Genomic DNA, 19,053 nt, shown 5'->3' on the forward strand with positions numbered 1-19,053 from the left:
AGTGAGTAAGCATGCTTTGCTTTTAAACTATGGTGTAGAGGTTACGATGACAAAGCATTCTCAGGAACCCTCTGGAATTGCAACATCAGGTTGAGTGACTTCTTTTGTTTCCTAACAGCGAAATGCAGTTGAGTCAGTGCCTCAGGTCTCTAGCAATTTCACTTGAATCACATCCATGTACACACAACTGTCTACTTGGCACAGAGACTGTGGGACTATATCAACACAGACACATTTTAAAAGTCGCAGGCTACTCCGTCAAAAGTCAAAGTCATAATTCTTCTCGACAGACATGTAACATTRCGTGTACAGTTACAGATAACCATGTATTCACGAGTGGAGGCTCCTCAGAGAAGGAAGGGGAGGACCATCCTCCTCAGTGAATTTCATAAAAATAAAAATAGTGAAACATTTAAAAAAAAAAATCTGTTTCAGATAAAACTTTACCAAATATATTAAAGTCACCAAATAATTGATTAGAACACACTGTTTTGCGATGAAGGTCTCCAGTAGCCTCAGTAGCACTCTGTAGGGTAGCACCATGGTGTATCTGGAGGACAGCTAGCTTCCGTCCTCCTCTGGGTACATTGACTTCAATACAAAACCTAGGAGACTCATGGTTGTCACCCCCTTCCATAGACTTACACAGTAATTATGACAATTTCCAGATGACGTCCTCCAACCTATCAGAGCTCTTGCAGCAATAACTGACATGTTGTCCACCCAATCAAAGTATCGGAGAATGACTAGTACTGAACGCATAAGCTACAGCTAGCTAGAACTGCATAAAATGTGGTGAGTAGTTGACTCAAAGAGAGAGAAAAACAATAGCTTAACATGAAGGAGAATGAAGCAGAGGCAAGAGGAGAGAGAGAGAGAGAGAGAGGGAGATAGTGAGAGAGAGCGATATATGCAGCTAGCTAGTTTATGCTACTCAAACACTCAGATCAAAAAGAGAAAGATGTTATGTTATGGCTATCCAAGGTAAACTTTTGGTGTTATTAATTTATTGCCACCGGGACCTGCCAGTGTAACTGCTAAACTGCTTGCAGACTGTACACTGTACTGCATGATTATAGCGGGTTTACTAACACGTTAGTTCTAGTAGCTATGTTGACTATGACATTGCTAACGTTGTTAGTTAATATGGTGACAACGATGTAGGCTGTGTGTAGCGGTTAGTGGTTATGATATGAAGGTTTAGCTTGGAAAGTTGTTTTTGCCTGGTCACAGACAACTGATGTGTTGTGCACTGAAGTACACAAGCAAAGGAAAAGGTGTGGGGAGAGCGAGCAAATTCGAGAAGGAATTATACAACGAGCAAAATGTTCATGCTGTTTGTATGTGGCTGCTATGTAAGTGAACTGTTTTTGCATTTGATCAGGAGTGTATTCATTCCACCGATTCTGTTGAAAAACGTTTCTTAAATGGAAGCAAACAGAACGAATCGAGGATAAACATACCTGAATTTGTCCAATAGAAACTCTCGTTTGCAACTGTTGGACTAATGATTACCCCCTAGATCAGCAAGATGCAGGCAAGAGAGTGTGCAAGGCCGTATTGAATGTGTCATTGTGTCACCTTGATRACTTACATTTTTCTCTCGACCTGTGCACCTACGTTGTAATCCTTCATTCATAGGCTAGTTTTAGCAACCTCATAATGAGTATAGGGAAAATTTGAGTATCATGTAGTAGCATAAACCTATCGATGTCATTGAGCTGGTTGAATGGAATATGAATGACAGTCATCCAATATGCTATAATAGAAATAAGGCCATGCTCATAAAAACAATTATTGTCCCCCCTCATCTTAAACGTCACCGACCGRCGCTGGTATTCAAATGTGGCCTATTACGAAATGTTGTGTCAGCAAGAAAAACTAAATGTCCAAAAGGATGTGCCTACCCGAAAGAATTTGACCTACAGGTGTGTCTGTGTTGGTTAATATGGTACATAGCCAAATGTAATATTTGACAGCGCTAACATTTTGCTCATTGGCTTCAGGGCATGTTGGAGCATGTTKGCCGTTTCAAGCTTTTGGGTGTAGTTTTACAAGCAGTTCATTCCTCATTTCATCAAAGCAAGGCGTCTACTCAAAATAGTAGCCTTTCAGTAAAGCACAAAAAGGTTGTTAGCCAAGGCCACAGTTGGTTACAGTTGGTCACTAAGCTAGCTCCAGCATTAGCTTAGCTTGCTCAAGCTAGGTTACCTAGATGTAGCACATTAGCATATGGGAAGCACATGTCCTTAGCGTGTTCTCGTCCACTCACTAAGCATTGAGACACAAGTGTCTGTTCACACCAGTAAATGTAGGCTAGGCTACACAGCAAAGAAAACAGAGACAAAAAAAGGGTCCAGGCCTGATCAGTGCTAATTGTCTGGTAACTCTGGGACCGATTTCACTCACTCCAACCCCCCCCTCCCTTGCCTGTCCTTTCGGTTTACTAGCCTGTGAATCCTCCTACGCCCTACTCTCCACCCAATGACCTTAATGCACCCACGCACATAACCCAGCTGTTACCTGGCAACCCAGCTCCTGCATGGAACACCTCGTTGCCATGTCAACAGAACGCAATACACGTGGAAGTGGGGTGTTGTGTGCCCGCAGTCATTGTCAAGGGGCGAGAAACAAACCTCCAACTGCGTTTTTGATCTCTAGACGTTTTTTAGAGGCTGATGAGGGTCTCATGGGGATGTGGCCGGCACACCYCCACACCAGAGAACCCCCCAGATGGCTCATATTTCCTAGGTCTCAGTGGAACAATCAGTGTTGATGACTAACAATTTGTCTAGGTCCATTTCTGACATTCATTGTCTTTTGTGTGTATGTTAGGACATTTTGGATTCTTGGTGTCTTACTTAAATGACACATTTTGAGGATAAAAAAATCACCTGTAGACATGAACTTGTGTGTAGACCCATCTAGTTCCCCTTTCCCTTCTACCTATGAAAGGCACTTGTTTCTCAATCCCTGCTGGGAAGAATTTCACTTCACTAAAACAGGCGCACAGAGCTTCTCGCTCAAAGGTCCTCAAAGGGTTGGTGGCTCTCTAACGGTTGTCCTGGCAACCACCCTCCATTGACTCTGTATTGGCATTACTTCCAGGGCACGTCTCAGAACTCTTTCCTACCTAAATGACCCTGTCGTCGTCAGAATGCAGGTCCACTTGAAGGATTTGACCAAAAAAAACATCACCAACAGAAAACTAAACGGGACTAACTCTAGAAGGGTGAGGGTGAGGAAAAACCCACAAAGATTCTTTGTGGTTTCAAAATAGTGAGATGGGCTACATGAGAATGAACTGTGCTGCCGTATCAGGCGGTAACCTAGCACTCTCACGATCAGGCTATCAATGTTTATTCATTCGCTAACTTCCAATGATAGTGTGATGGATGAGCAGGTAAACAAAGTATGCTATATTTGAAATCAAACAAAGACTATGGGGGTAGAGTGCAGACGACTTTCAGCTTTAATTTGAGGGTATTGTCATTCATATTGGGGGAACCGTTTAGAAATTACATTCCTTTTTGTGTATAGTATTAGGACAAATTCACTTACAGTGCATTCGGAAAGTATTCAGACCCCTTGACTTTATCCACATTTTGTTACGTTACTTATTTAACATTTATTTAACATTTAACATTTATTTATTTAACATTTATATAAAAAAAAAAATCCTCCTCAATCTACACACAATACCCCATAATGACAAAGCAAAAACAGGTTTCTAGACATTTTTGCAAATGTATTAAAAATTTTAAWTAAATATTACATTTACATAAGTATTCWGGCCATTTTCTCAGTACTTTGTTGAAGTACCTTTGGCAGCGATTACAGCATTGACTCTTCTTGGGTATGACGCTACAAGCTTGGCACATCTGTATTTGGGGAGTTTCTCCCATTCTTTTCTGCAGATCCTCTCAAGCTCTGTCATGTTGGATGGGGAGCGTTGCTGCACAGCTATTTTCAGGTCTCTCCAGAGATGTTCGATCGGGTTCAAGTCCGGGCTCTGGCTGGGCTACTCAAGGACATTCAGAGACTTGTCCCGAAGCCACTCCACTCTGGTCTTGGCTGTGTGCTTAGGGTCGTTGTCCTGTTGGAAGGTGAACCTTCATCCTGAGCGCTCTGGAGCATGTTTTCATCAAGGATCTCTCTGTACTTTGCTCCTTCGTTTTTTCCTCGATCCTGACTAGTCTCCCAGTCCCTGCCGTTGAACAACATCCCCTCAGCATGATGCTGCCACCACAATGCTTCACCGTAGGGATGGTGCCAGGTTTCCTCCAGACGTGATGCTTGGCATGCAGGCCAAAGAGTTAAATCTTGGTTTCATCAGACCAGAGAATCTTGTTTCTGGTCTGAGAGTCTTTTGGTGCCTTTTAGCAAACTCCAAGTGGGCTGTCTTGTGCCTTTTACTGAYGAGTGMCTTCCGTCTGGCCACTCTACCATAAWGGCCTGATTGGTTGATTGCTACGGAGATGGTTGTCATTCTGGAAGGTTCTCCCATCTCCACAGAGGAACTCTAGAGCTCTATCAAAGAGATCATAGGGTTCTTCTTCACCTRCCTGACCAAGGCCCATCTCCCCTGATTGCTTAGTTTGGCCGGGCGGCCAGTTCTAGGAAGAGTCTTGGTGGTTCCAAACTTCTTCAATTGAAGAATGATGGAAGCCACTGTGTTCTTTGGGACCTTTAATGCTGCAAAAATGTTTTGGTACCCTTCCCCAGATCTGTGTGTCACGCTTCTCGTGGGCTGAAGGAAGAGTGGACCAAGGTGCAGCGTTTAAAGTGTTCATGATTTAATCCAAAAAACCCAATCGAACAAAAACAACAAACAGGAGAACGAAAGCGAACAGTTCTGTCAGGCAAACAAAACAGCTCAACAGAAAATAACTACCCACAAAAACCATGTGGGAAAAAGCTACCTAAGTATGGTTCTCAATCAGAGACAACGATAGACAGCTGCCTCTGATTGAGAACCACACCCGGCCAAACAACAAAGAAATATCAAAACATAGAAAATGAACATAGAATGCCCACCCAAATCACACCCTGACCAAACCAAAATAGAGACATAAAAAGCTCTCTACGGTCAGGGCGTGACACTGTGCCTCAACACAATCTTCACTCGGAGCACTACGGACAATTCCTTCGACCTCATGGCTTGGTTTTTGCTCTGACATGCACTGTCAACTGTGGGACTTTATATAGACAGGCGTGTGCCTTTTCAAATCATGTCCAATCAATTGAATTTACCACAGGTGGACTCCAAATAAGTTGTAGAAAGGATGATCAAGGAAAACAGGATGCACCTGAGCTCAATTTCGAGTCTCATAGCAAAGGGTCTGAATACTTATGTAAGTAAGATATTTCTGTTTTCTATTTTTAATACATTTGCAAAATGCATTGTCACTGTGGGGTATTGTGTGTAGATTGTGTGTATGTAATCCATTTTATAAGGCTGTAACGTAACAAAATGTGGAAAAAGTCAAGGGGTCTGAATACTTTCCAAGGCATTGTATATTTATATAAAACAAATAAGAGGTTAAATATATGGTCCCATATTCATAGCACACAATGACTGCATCAAGCTTGTAACACATTTGTGTAATGTGTGATGTGCTCTTTGTTTTGGTTGGGTTTCAGATGATTTTGTGCCAAATAGAAATTAATGGTAAGTAATGTACTATGTCATTATGGAGTCACTTTTATTCTAAATAAGAATAGAATATGTTTATAAGCACTTCTACATGAATGTGGATGCTACCATGGTTACGGATCATCCTGAACGAATAGTGAATAATGATGAGTGATAAAGTTACAGACGCACAAATATCATACCCCCTGTTATTATAATGGTGAGAGCATGTCTTGGGGGTATCATATTTGTGCGTCTGTAACTTTCTCACTCATAATTATTCATGATTTATTCAGGAATTGGATGTGGTGTTCCGTGAAATTTCCCAATGGTGAGTCTGTCTTTAAGTGAGCGTCTACCTATTCTCCACAGCCAAATCAAGTCACAGAGTTTAATTGGGGATTGACCTTATAACTCTGAGGGATAACGCCATGGGGAAAAAACTTTAAGGAGGTAGCAGCTCACTGGCGCGTACTTTCCAAAGCTTTGTTTTTTCTAGAGTGTTTACACTATTCCGTACCAAACACACACACACCACTACAACACACACAGCACATCAACACAGAGAGAGAGAAGAGAGAGAGAGAGAGAGAGAGAAGAGAGAGAGAAGAGAGAGAGAGAGAGAGAGAGAGAGAGAGAGAGACGAAGAGGAGAGAGAGAGAGAGAGGAGAAGGAAGAGAGAGAGAGAGGAGAGAGAAGAGAGAGAGAGAGAGAGAGAGAGAGAGAGAGAGAGCAGAGAGGAGAGAGAGAGAGAGAGAGAGAGAGAGAGAGAGCAGAGAGAGAGGACGAGAGAGAGAGAGAGAGGAGAGAGAGAGAAGAGAGAGAGAGAGAGAGAGAGAGAGAGGAGAGAGAGAGAAGAGAGAGAGAGAGAGAGAGAGAGAGAGAAAGAGAGCCAGAGAGGGAAGCTCAAATAAGTCATTACCGAGACCAAAGTGTTGTTAAATTATTGATGTCATTCCGGGGACCTCTTGCCACTAGTCTTCTCTCTGGGGTGTTACATCAGCCGCTATGCTGGGGGGGGCGGGGGGGGGGATCAAACATCAACGCCAGGCCCCGGTATAGAAAAAAACAACAACGCATTAATTGATTTGTTAATCAGCTTTGTGTCAATTTAATTCAGGAGGGCTGCGAATAGTGAAGACGGATTAGCTACGAGGAAGAGAGTGAGGGATGATGCACGAAGGAAAAGAGGGAAAGAGGGTGTCTTGCTTTTAATATTCGGCCCACTCGCGATTCGCTTCTGATCCCCACTTTCCTCGTCCCCCACCCTCCCTCCAATCTCCCCCAGCCATCACATTGGCAAAACAAACACGGTTACAGTCGGAAGCTTCAAAGCCCTCGCGCCTCAGATAAAGACATCAAAAGAGAGTTCTTTTCTTTTCAGATGGAAATTGGGTTTTCGGGGGCGCTTGTGTGCAAAAATAAAACATGTTTCCACGGTGTCACAATTATTCATTGGCACACACACACATCTCTCTACACCAGCTGAGGAGAGGATGTGAGGGCTTTTTTGTTTCCTTAGTTGGGGATGGGCTGAGGGGAGGTAGGTTGACGGACGGGGGTGGATTAGTCAAGCTTTCACAATGGGCTAATAGGATAATGGGGGGTGCGGGGGGGGGGAAACAACACTTGTTTGCTGAAGTGGCAGTATCTAGTTCGGCTCATTTTGTAACGGGAGTCTGTGTGTGTGTGTGTGTGTGTGTGTGTGTGTGTGTGTGTGTGTGTGTGTGTGTGTGTGTGTGTGTGTGTGTGTGTGTGTGTGTGTGTGTGTGTGTGTGTGTGTGTGTGTGTGTGTGTGTGTTGTGTGTGTGTGTTGTGTGTGAATGCAAAACCCACGTGCCCCAAAGAAGGCAGCGAATTGTAATATAGGGTAGTCGCATAGAATAGTAAGCCAGAATAGTGATGTATAGTCACATACTCATGCATCCTCACGACATATGATAGTCAGGATAGTCACACAGAAGAGTAATAAGTAATATAGGATAATCGTTTGGAATTGTCGTTTAGAATAGTTAAAGTAGCCGCAAATGTTAGTCACACATAATAGTCTATAGTCGTGTAGGCTGGCCGCGTGTAATAGTCAGACTGACTCAGGCCACAGCATCTGTCACTGCTCTCCTGTAACATGCTCTCCTCTCCGATGACAACGTGGCGAGGCCTTGGCAGGTCATGCTCCGATCCGTGTAACCCTGCCCACGTGAAAAGGGATATCAACTCATTTGTCCCCCCAGTACCCGCTGTCCCTCTTCCAGTACATTCGCCCTCATTGGCAACAGAAACCCTGAAGAGGGTGGACCATTTAACTATTTTTACATTGGGCTCATATTTTTTGGGTGGGCAGCTTGGAGGAGCCATTTCCAAAGGGCTGTTTGACAAACAGCAGCAGTGGACTGTGGGATCTAATACCAAGTCATGGAGGCTAGGAACATGGAGCCAATGAGAAGACACAGCTGTGAGATACTCCATCAAAGGACTCGGACCTACTGTTTAGTGTTACTTCTGATGCTCAACCAGTCCAATATCAAAATGTGCCAATTCCTCGGTTTCTCAGTATCACACACGCATACTTGCATGAAAATATATACATACGGTCTACCTCTAGGTTGGCTGCACCATCTGTGTTTGTGACACAACGAACCAGGCCTCAAATTAGCCTAATCTCACCAAGGAGATCAGGATATGGGTTAGTCTCAGGCTAACGCTAATTGTGGTTCTCTACACAGCTGCGTATACCCCATTCTGGGAGAATAGCCAAGACTGACTGGGACTCTAAGCACAGAAAACAATGAAAGAATTTCACATTTAGCTGAATATGAACGTTTGACTTTTGACCAAAGCGAGTAAGGCTGAATACCACGGCTCAAATTGTGGAGTCAGCGTTCTCAAAGAAGTATGTGGGAATGCAGCAACAGGGATAGAGCTAAGTTGTTTTGAAAAGGAAAATAATGTTGCCACAAATGTTCACTCAGGAGAAGAAAGTCCAAATGCAACCTTTGTATTGACTCACCCTCGGTCTTTTAGAGCGAGGAACTGCATAGCAACAATCCATTTTTAGTTGTATTTCTCGAAATCATTGCTCTTAAATCTAGATAATGTGCTCAAAGTCAAATAGCCTAACTTGTCGAATACAAGGCAAGAAGAATGAATGTTTGAACGAATGTTGACCTTTGACCTCTTCTCACTACCTTACTTCTTCGCCCTGTTACAATCTATTCAATTCAATGCATGGAACAGAAATGCACACCCTATGGCATCGACACCAAATCCACACACTACACCACGCAATTCAAATCCCCATCGGCTATTACTGTAACACACAAGTGGACCTTTTTACGCAATCTTCCATCCATTTTGGGAGAGAGGTGTGTGTGTGTGTGTGTGTGTGTGTGCGCGCGTGCATGTGTGTGTGTTTGATGGGGGTGCAGTAGAGATGAACTCCGTAGAGATGAACTCCCGCAGATGTTTGAGCTCATTCAAGTCACAGAGAGAGAGCGGGTGGTGCTTTACACACATGCCGAGACCTCAGTCAGCCGAGTCACACAACAAAGACAGAAGAACAAAAAAAAAGAGGAAGAAAAACAGACCCCCCCCCCCCCCCCCCCTCCTCCTCTCGCTCTCTCTCTATTGGTGCTGTCGACATCAGACTAGGGAAGGAGGGAGGGACGGGAGAAGAGGGCAGCGAGTGCAGATTGCATCATAAGAGGGCTCGTCTCTTTCATTCGGCGGTGCCGGCCCCCAGCCATGTAAACAGGAAACAAGAAAAGGGCTGATGATGAATTTGAGAGGGATGGAGGGAGGGAGAGAGAGAGAGAAAAAAGGAGAGTGCCTTTCATCATCTCAGAACTTGGGCGGGAGGGATAGAGGGAAGGGAGGAGGAGGGAGTGAGGGAGAGASYAAGTAGGTYCGGTTCAGAATGTTTCCAATACCTCCCGTTCCCGAACATGCCCAGAAAACACCGCCTCGGGGCCACCTTTACGAAGTATCCCTATCCTCCGTAACATATAACATAGACTTCAAAGCCTCCGAACACGATATCTACTTTACGTGCTCAGTTTTTTTTTAAACACGATACTTGTGCATTTTATTGCCAAATACTGCGTACATAATGTATCGGAAAGGAGTTTCGCCCACCACCCAAGTCCTGTGTTTTTTGCAACACCTCAAGGCTATGAAATATGAGATACTAATGAATGCGGTTTGATTTCAATTTTCCTCAATCGGGGTTTGGTTACCTGAGGAAGTAAAGTGCGGTTAACATAGGAACAAGCCCTTAGCTTTGCCTTCACCCCCCTCAAGGCTGTCTGTAACGCTAGTTAGCATGTGTCTGGAGGATGAAAAGTCAGATGGGTTACATGGCAAGACAGCACAAACAGATTTCCGACCAGACTAGGTTACATATGGATGTGGACACCAACAAGGCTGACCAATGCACTTGGTAATGCTGTAGAAGACTACAGGGTTGCTTTAAATAACATCAACATTTGTAGGAACATTTGATAAAAACTGATCTCAGATCATCATTTAGGGGCAACTTGTTTTTCCACCTCAGCTTCAGTTGCAAGAGTCTAGTGAAATCGGATATTGTGGATCTTAACTGTTGTTAAGGAGGAAGTGAAATGCTGGAGGAAACGTCTGATTTCCAGAGTGCACTTTTCAGCCTGGAGCAACAGTGCCCCCTGGGGCTGGTGTACGGTACTATCGTCTGACCTACAAGGGCCTCAAATCAGGTTTATAAGCGGAAATAATGAGTGAAACGATTTTGCACCTAAAGATGGGTATACTTTCTGAACAATTACATGTTTATATAAATGTTTGCATGTGTATCTGTGTGTGAGCTTGCATGCAGAATTGGTGGATTTGTGTGTGTGTGTGTGTGTGTGTGTGTGTGTGTGTGTGTGTGTGTGTGTGTGTGTGTGTGTGTGTGTGTGTGTGTGTGTGTCAGCCTGTGTTTCAGCAGAGAGCAGATTGAGGACTGGGATGGAGGGGTGCTTCATCTCTTCTTCCTCTCTTATTCCCTCTTCTCTTTGTTCTTCCAATCTATCACACCTCTCAGAAGACTATCCCTTACAAGGTCGTATTCATGAGGACACACGATGCAAAACATTTTAAAAACGGAAAACAAAAATGTCTTATTGGACAAATCCAGAAAGTCCCTCCCTATATCAGTCAGTTTTCTTCCGTCTGGCCCAGGTCGGCTGGGCCATACATGTTAGAATCACCCTMGGCAGTGTTAAAGTTGTGAGTCTTTCTGGGTCAGTCTCTAAGATCTTTGCACACCTGGATTGTGCAAGCAGATTTAAGTCAAAACTGCAATTTGCCCACTTAGGAACATTCAATGTCTTCTTGGTAAGCAACTCCAGTGTAGATTTGGCCTTGTGTTTTAGGTTATTGTCCTGCTGAAAGGTGAGTTAATCTCCCGGTGTATGGTGGAATGCAGACTGAACCAGGTTTTCCTCTAGCATTTAGCCTGTGCTTAGTTCCATTATGTTTTTTTTATCCTGAAAAACTCCCTTGTCTTTAACGATTACAAACATACCCATAACATGACGCAGCCGCCACTATGCTTGAAAATATAAAGTGGTACTCCCCAAACTTTGTATTCAGGACAAAAAGTMAATTGCTTTGCCACATTTTTTGCAGGATTACTTTAGTGCCTTGTTGCAAACAGGATGCATGTTTTGGAATATTTATATTCTGTACAGGCATCCTTCTTTTCACTCTGTCAATTAGGTTATGTGAGGGGTCAGCCAGATCAAGTGGTCCGACTGCGCCCTCTCCTACTACTGATGAGCTCAACTGAGGCCAATTGACTGATTACTGTTTGTGCTCTCTTAAGGACCTGACTGAATGGGCCGAGGGGGGAGAGTGGTTACGAGCTAAAAACTATGGTGAACTCCAGGACACACTGTTATAGGTTCGGCTCAAGCTGTTGGATTGGTGTTTGGTACCAACTGTTCGTTTTAATTTTTGGGGCTAGTCATTGGCCTTTGTTTGTATGGCCCCGGGGAGAGTTGAAAGAAGAACTCCCAATACCGTTTCCTTTTTGCTGAAGTCATGTCTCCACGTCTCATTTCCCGCCCAGGATTTCATCAGTGAATAGGTACTACGGGCTTTCACATTTAGTATTGTGGAGTAACTACAATGTTGTTGATCCATCTTCAGTTTTCTTCTATCACAGCCATTAAACTCTGTAACTGTTTTAAATTCAGCGTCGGCCTTATGGTGAAATCCCTGAGCGGTTTCCTTCGTCTCTGGCAACTGAGTTAGGAAGGATGCCTGTGTCTTTTGTAGTGACTGGGTGTATTGATACACCATCCAAAGTGCAAAAACTTCACCATCCTCAAAGGGATATTCAATGTCTGATTTTTATTTTTGTTTTGTACCCATCTATCAATAGGTGCCCTTCTTTGTAAGGCATTGGAAAACCTCCCTGGTCTTTCTGTGTTTGAAATTCACTGCTTGAATGAGGGATCTTACAGATAGTTGTATGTGTGGGGATCATTAAAAATCATGTTAAACACTATTATTGCACACAGAGTCCATGCAACTTATGTGACTTGTTAAGCATATTTTTACTCCTGAATGTATTTAGGCATGACCTAACAAAGGGGTTGACTCTTTATTGACCCAAGCCATTTCAGCTTTGCAGTTTTAATACATTTGTAAACATTTAGAAAAGCATAATTCTATTTTGACATTATGAGGTATTTTATTTAGGCCAGAGACAAAATCTCTATTGAATCCATTTGAAATTCAGGCTGTAACACAACAAAATGTGGAAAAAGTCAAGGGGTGTGAATACTTTCTGAAGGCACTGTACTTCCCTCTCCTCTGACACACACATTGATATACTGTGTGTAAACACTCACGCACGCACACAAACACACACACCACTTTAACATGGTGTTTACAACCCAGGGGGTCACTTCTTTGGTTACAATAAAAATCTCTTCATTACTTATCTTTCTGATATTGATCTCTTGGGACCCACAAATAATAGGAAACAACTGCACAAAACCTCAAGGGATAATCTGCTTACAGTGAGCGGGAGTGTAATGTGTTTGTGTTGCGATGGGCTGATTTTCTGTTGTGTATTTGAAATATGTGTTTTAATTACTTCCGAGTATTTGTATTACACTGGGCAGAACTACACTCTGTGTTTTGTTACAGGATACTTTCGAGACCTGTGATTTGTATTTACAAAATACTTTTCTAAACCGTTTTTTTTTTCTATAGCGGTTCACATTTTGTGGAGGATGGCCTGGTGTCAAGAAGGGCAGCAAAGAAGCCACTTCTCTCCAGGAAAAAACATCAGAGACAGACTGATATTCTGCAAAAGGTACAGGGATTGGACTGCTGAGGACTGGGGTAAAGTCATTTTCTCTGATCCCCTTTCCGATTGTTTGGGGCATCCTGAAAAAAGCTTGTCCGGAGAAGACAAGGTGAGCACCACCATCAGTCCTGTGTCATGCCAACAGTAAAGCATCCTGAGACCATTCATGTGTGGGGTTGCTTCTCAGCCAAGGGAGTGGGCTCACTCACAATTGTACCTAAGAACACAGCCATGAATAAAGAATGGTACCAACACATCCTCCGAGATCAACTTCTCCCAACCATCCAGGAACAGTTGGTGACGAACAATGCCTTTTCCAGCATGATGGAGCACCTTGCCATAAGGCAAAAGTGATAACTAAGTAGCTCGGGGAACAAAACATCAATATTTTGGGTCCATGGCCAGGAAACTCCCCAGACCTTAATCCCTTTGAGAACTTGTGGTCAATCCTCGAGGCGGGTGGACAAACAAAAACCCACAAATTCTGACAAACTCCAAGCATTGATTATGCAAGAATGGGCTGCCATCAGTCAGGACGTGGCCTAGAAGTTAATTGACAGCATGCCAGGGCGGATTGCAGAGGTCTTGAAAAAGAAGGGTCAACATTGCAAATATTGACTCTTGGCATCAACTTCATGTAATTGTCAATAAAAGCCTTTGACACTTATGAAATGCTTGTAATGCTTCAGTATTCCATAGTAACATCTGACAAAAATATCTAAAGACACTGAAGCAGCAAACTTTGTGGAAATTAATATTTTTGTCATTCTCAAAACTTTTGGCCACGACTGTGTACAACATGTAGCTATATAGGACAGACTGCTTATAGCACAATATACTGTACAGTTTGCGTCCCAAATGGCACCCAATTCTCTTTATAGTGCACTACTATTGACCAGGGCTGGTCAAGAGTAATGCACTATATAGGGGATAAGGTGCCATTTGGGACATACCCATAGCCCAACTGGCCTGACCTGTATGATGTCATGGTGCATTAGTAATTCATCGCTTCCTGGCCAGAGGGCAGATTTGCTTGGTTATGTTGTCATCCTTCTGATCGATCATACTTGGGACTAAAAATCAGAGCCAGCAAGGAGTCTAGACTCTAGACAGACATCACATGAAGTAATAATGTACGGCTAGAAGCAATGCAGCAGAGTTTAGGACTGCATTTCAACTGGCACCCTTTTCCCAAGATAGTGTATAACTTTTGACTAGGGCTCTGGCCAAAAGTAGTGCACTATATAGGGAATAGGGTACTTAGTAGACAGTCTGTGGGAACGTCTGGACTTAAATGGATGTCTACATAGCTTGCCTTTGGCAGAGACACTTATGATGAATGCACTCACTTTAGGACACACCCGTGCGCACATTTATGCATAGACCCACACTCGCACGTACACACAATGTATAAATGTCAACAACTACAGGTTGGGAATTCCACTGTGTACCACTGAGAATGCCAACCTGCCCTTGTTGACGTCCAAGCAGAGCAAATATTCTGATGCATATCATTCAAAAAAACTGAGCGTTTTGCAGAAAACATTCTCAAACAGTCTCAATCAGTTCAAATGTTCGCCGTTTGAAAAGGCAGAACATTAATAGTCCTAATAAGTTCATTTTGTGTCATTGAATGAAGTCATACCATTTTAATTAGTCTCAGCAAACAAATGTATTAACTCATAAATCTTATTCTGGGGTTTGGACAGGTAATTTACACTTTTAGGGGGAAAAAAATGGGTCATAAATACTAACCTCACATTGATTTTGGAACTTTTATTTGGTGTTTTAGCAGTATGGCTCATACTTCATCATTGCCATATGGCCCTGTAGTCACCGAGTCAGTCTACATTGGACCCCTATCCCCTCTTTGTAGCCCTAAGACTAAAACAACCACAAAAACTCAATTACAATGATGCATGGTCTATTTGGTCTTTGGCTTGATTACATTCATGAAGTGAAGTCAAGGCATTTCATGTTCCTGACAAAAAGTGGTCCGTTAAGATCATACCTTGATGACACGTCAGGTTTTCCTGAAGAGAGATTATGATCGTGTTTAATGTATTATTGAAGCACTTAGAGACCTTGTGAAACACTTTTTCATACAGCTAATTAAACTAGTATATTAATTAGCTTAGATTATATTGTGTTTGTGGTTTATAAAAAGTGCTGGGTGCACTGTACATGAGTGATGCAAAAAAAAATAATTATAGAATGACATTGGGCAAATATAAAGAAATGTTCCTGGAGTCCTCTCCCCTGAATAGATTCCACTAGAGTACACAGTACATGGATCTGGGTATAATCATATTTCTTACACCCACTGTTTCAAGCCTATTTAGATCAGCGATCAGACAGAAGAGAAGACAATGAAAATATTGACTGTTTTGTTACACCCTATAGATCGAGGATCTTAATCCTGCAGCAACAGAAAATGTGCATTTTTATGTGGATTATAATTCATGGACATTTTTTTGTAGGGGTTGGCAAATCAAGTCTGAAATGTTAAAGTGGAAATCACAAACTAACACACTACAAGTTTGCATTTCCTGCCGTGCAGGAAAATTCTGAGCAACAAAAGAGTGATCAAATGAAGATCCTACATCTGTAAGTAATATGACGCAACACAAACAGAGTCTGCACAACAACAGCCTAAAGAGGTAGAGGCAAAGCCCTGATCACAAAGTTTGCTAAATGTTTGTATGACTTTTCCGACCTTGAGAAGCGACCATTTTCTCTCCTCCAGATGCTGCTTTGCCTACTTTCTCCACACACAGCAGGCTCCCTTTGGCCTGCTGAAGGGTTGCTATTACTGCTATGGCAGCTTGTTAATTACAGTTAGGTGTGTGTGTGTGTGTGTGTGTCAGGAGCTCCTGGGCAACCTGGCACTTAGGACAATTAAACACACACACACCAGCAGGATGCCTGTCACAGTTCTCTCTATGGCCTGTCTACTGTGCTAGATCATAACCAAACAGCTGTATAAAGGGTCAGAAGGACATGGGATAACTGATCCCAATATCCTGAAATCCTACCATGCTTCTAGATGGTACGACTAATATTTTGTGCTGACATATAGCCCTCTAACAACTCAAAAGATGATGACGGACAGACAGTACGTCAGATAGACAGACTGGGTGCGTGTACGTGTATATGGGCGCTCGTGCATATGGCAATGTATGTAACGATCCTTTGACTGCTCTTAGTGAGGCACACTGCTTTTTATCTGATGACTAATAAAACCGGAACACTTACGTTAAAACCTTTGCCAAAGCAATGGGCCTGGCCACTCCGACGAATGAGACTTTGCAAAGTTAGCTTGGAACATTAAAGCTCTTCAGTTGAACAACAGGCCCCATTAACTTTCAGCATTGGCGCTCCAAAGGTCTGTGGCTGCTTTCTTGCTGATTYCTATGGCACATTAAGCCGGGATCTTTATGCCATTAAACAAATAGGTCTGAACTTCTCCCTCACCTCCTCCTTCAAAGTGGAAAAGGTTATACTCGCTTCCCTAGTCACCGATAAAAAGGCAGGCATTGGAAAAGGGGGTTTGTGATGAACAGTGTGGGCGCGTGCGTGCGTGTGTGTGTGTGAGTGTGTTCATTGTCCCCTAATGAACCAAGGTAATTTGATAATGTAAACAAAAGCACCACTTGAATCAACAATGAGAATTATAATATAGTGTGGTCCTGATTGCAGAGAATCAAGTGGTTCTCTCGCTTTCTCTCTCTATGCCCCCCCCCCTCCCTCTATATCCGTTCACCATGGTTCTCCCTCTCTCAAATATCTTACCCCGGGTTCCTTGTTTCCTCTCTTCGACCTCCTCAACACGCATTGGAGGAGAAGGTCAGAGGGAAGGAACCTTGGATCCTCTCTTCCAATGCATTTTGCAAGGGAGGCCAGGAGAGAGGATACGAGGAAAGACAATTGAGAAAGTACGATTGTCTGTCTCTCCAACTACTGTATTTGTTGAATGCTCCACTTTTGAGTTCTTTTAGATTATATTCCACAGAGCTTTGTCTCTATTTTTTAATCACCGTCCTCTCAACACTTGGTAGCATCCATGGCTAAACGTCACGAGATGTTTTTAATGTTGCAGAGAAAAGCCATTCAATACAGTCATGGACATGACTAAGCAGAAGAAAAACAAACTGCTGTTTCCCAGTCAGGATGAGATGGTTGATATCGTTAGGACGTAATACATTTGGTTAATCCCATTTTGGTTAATGGACCATAAAACTTTATGCCGCCGATCCAATGTACTGGACTTCGACAATGCAGCACTGGGAGGAGAGTTCTCCACAGTCTTCAAAGGTGAAAGCAATAATGTAATGTAGTCTGATTCAAGTGTGAAAGCCAACAGGGCTGTACATTTAGAAAAATAAGAAAAACAATTCTTTACACATTTTGGGACTAAAATATCAGGTGTGCTGCAGTGCTGACTGATATTTTACTTCTTTAACCATCACAACAGCTCAACATATTCTATGGATCTTGGGCTCCCCCTTGCGGTCAGTGATACAGTCACTAAATWAAAGTCTCCCTGCAGAAGAAGCACATCCGTTTCTGTATTGTCGAGCACCCCCCMWAGTGACTCTTATCAACTGTATGCAAGAATTTCCTCTGTGTTGTCATAGGGATTCAAGCATTCTCAGCGTTGACGTCTCCAACCCCCATTGTCCAGAGTTGACATCATGTAGGTCTGACATCTGATCGGAGGTTAACTTCACAGTGATACTATTGGTCAATAACTCAAATTTTGAACCCAAACAGCTCAGATGGTTATAAAGGAGTCTTAAAGTCATTGTTCTTTCTCTTTTTTTGTTCCTGATCTGCTGTGGTGAGATCGTCTTTTTCTACACCCCATGGACTTCTGGGGCATGGCTTTTCAGGGTATGATTTCTCTCTCTGACCATGCTTAGGACAATGCCTTGTAATGCTTGTTAATGCTTTGTAACTTAAGCTTCATACCTTGTAATGTGAATCCATTCATTGTACAATGTTAATTAAATATCTGCCTTCTATAGACAATTCTCATTACTATAACAACTATGGTGTTCTTGCATATTGCTAAATCATCTTTATGGAGTCAAACATTTCACAACTAGCTACAGAACACATTTTAATTGCTGCCTCACAACTAACAATCTTGAAATCAATATTCACTAAAATCCAGAAATAAACATGTACCTAAAATAAGCAGCTTTTAAATAGCTTTATTCTAAAAGGATAATGTACTTGTTCATGTCACTAGGACCCTTTGATGACCATTTTGGAAATGTGTTTCAAGTGATAGGCCTACACTCTTGGATCACATGGATTATTTAACCCAAAATAAAATGCAAATCAATCAGTTTAGATTTACTGGACTTAAGGGCGGATTTCAAATTCAGAAAGTGATGAACATTTTTTCTGGGTTAACCCATCTCCCTGCCATAAGGAAAGTGTCCAGTCCCTTGCAGTGCAGACCTGTGACCACATGCTGCAACAATTAGGCTGAGCTTAAGAGCAATAAGACCTCAGTGAGTCAGTGAAGGTGCTACTGGGTCCATACAAAAAAAATCCTGTTTGAAATGCATCAGTCCAGTCAAATAGGCTAATTTACACTACCAAAACTTTTCTAGAAGTTGAAATGGTTCTCTTGCTTGTATACATTTGGCAGCCTCTAAACTAAAGAGCCTTCAAGTACTTCAGCCTTACAAGATCCAAAATCTCCAAATTCAAACCATTCTGTGCAGTCATACAGATATAAGCTGGTTGAACAATACTGCCACCTTCAGGAGGATTGTTCCTATTCATGAGTACCACRGAATGCAGTCCCCTAACACTTCAATCTTCATCAGCCCTTGGTTTAAATACTTTGTATAGCCTGCCTGAAATGCCAGAGGAGAGGGTTGTGGTTTTGGGGCTATTTTATTGGTTCATTAAGCCAAGCAAGTTGTGTCAAGCACAGATTTCAAGTAGTATMTAAACTGAGATCTGATCCCCAATAGGGCAAAAATGGACCGATATTGGATTGAATAGTTATGCGTTGACACAGGCAGCCCAATTCTGATCTTTCATCATCTGGTCTTTTGACCAGATA

Source organism: Salvelinus sp. IW2-2015, linkage group LG21, assembly GCF_002910315.2.
Source record: "Salvelinus sp. IW2-2015 linkage group LG21, ASM291031v2, whole genome shotgun sequence".
Lineage (NCBI taxonomy): Eukaryota > Metazoa > Chordata > Actinopteri > Salmoniformes > Salmonidae > Salvelinus > Salvelinus sp. IW2-2015.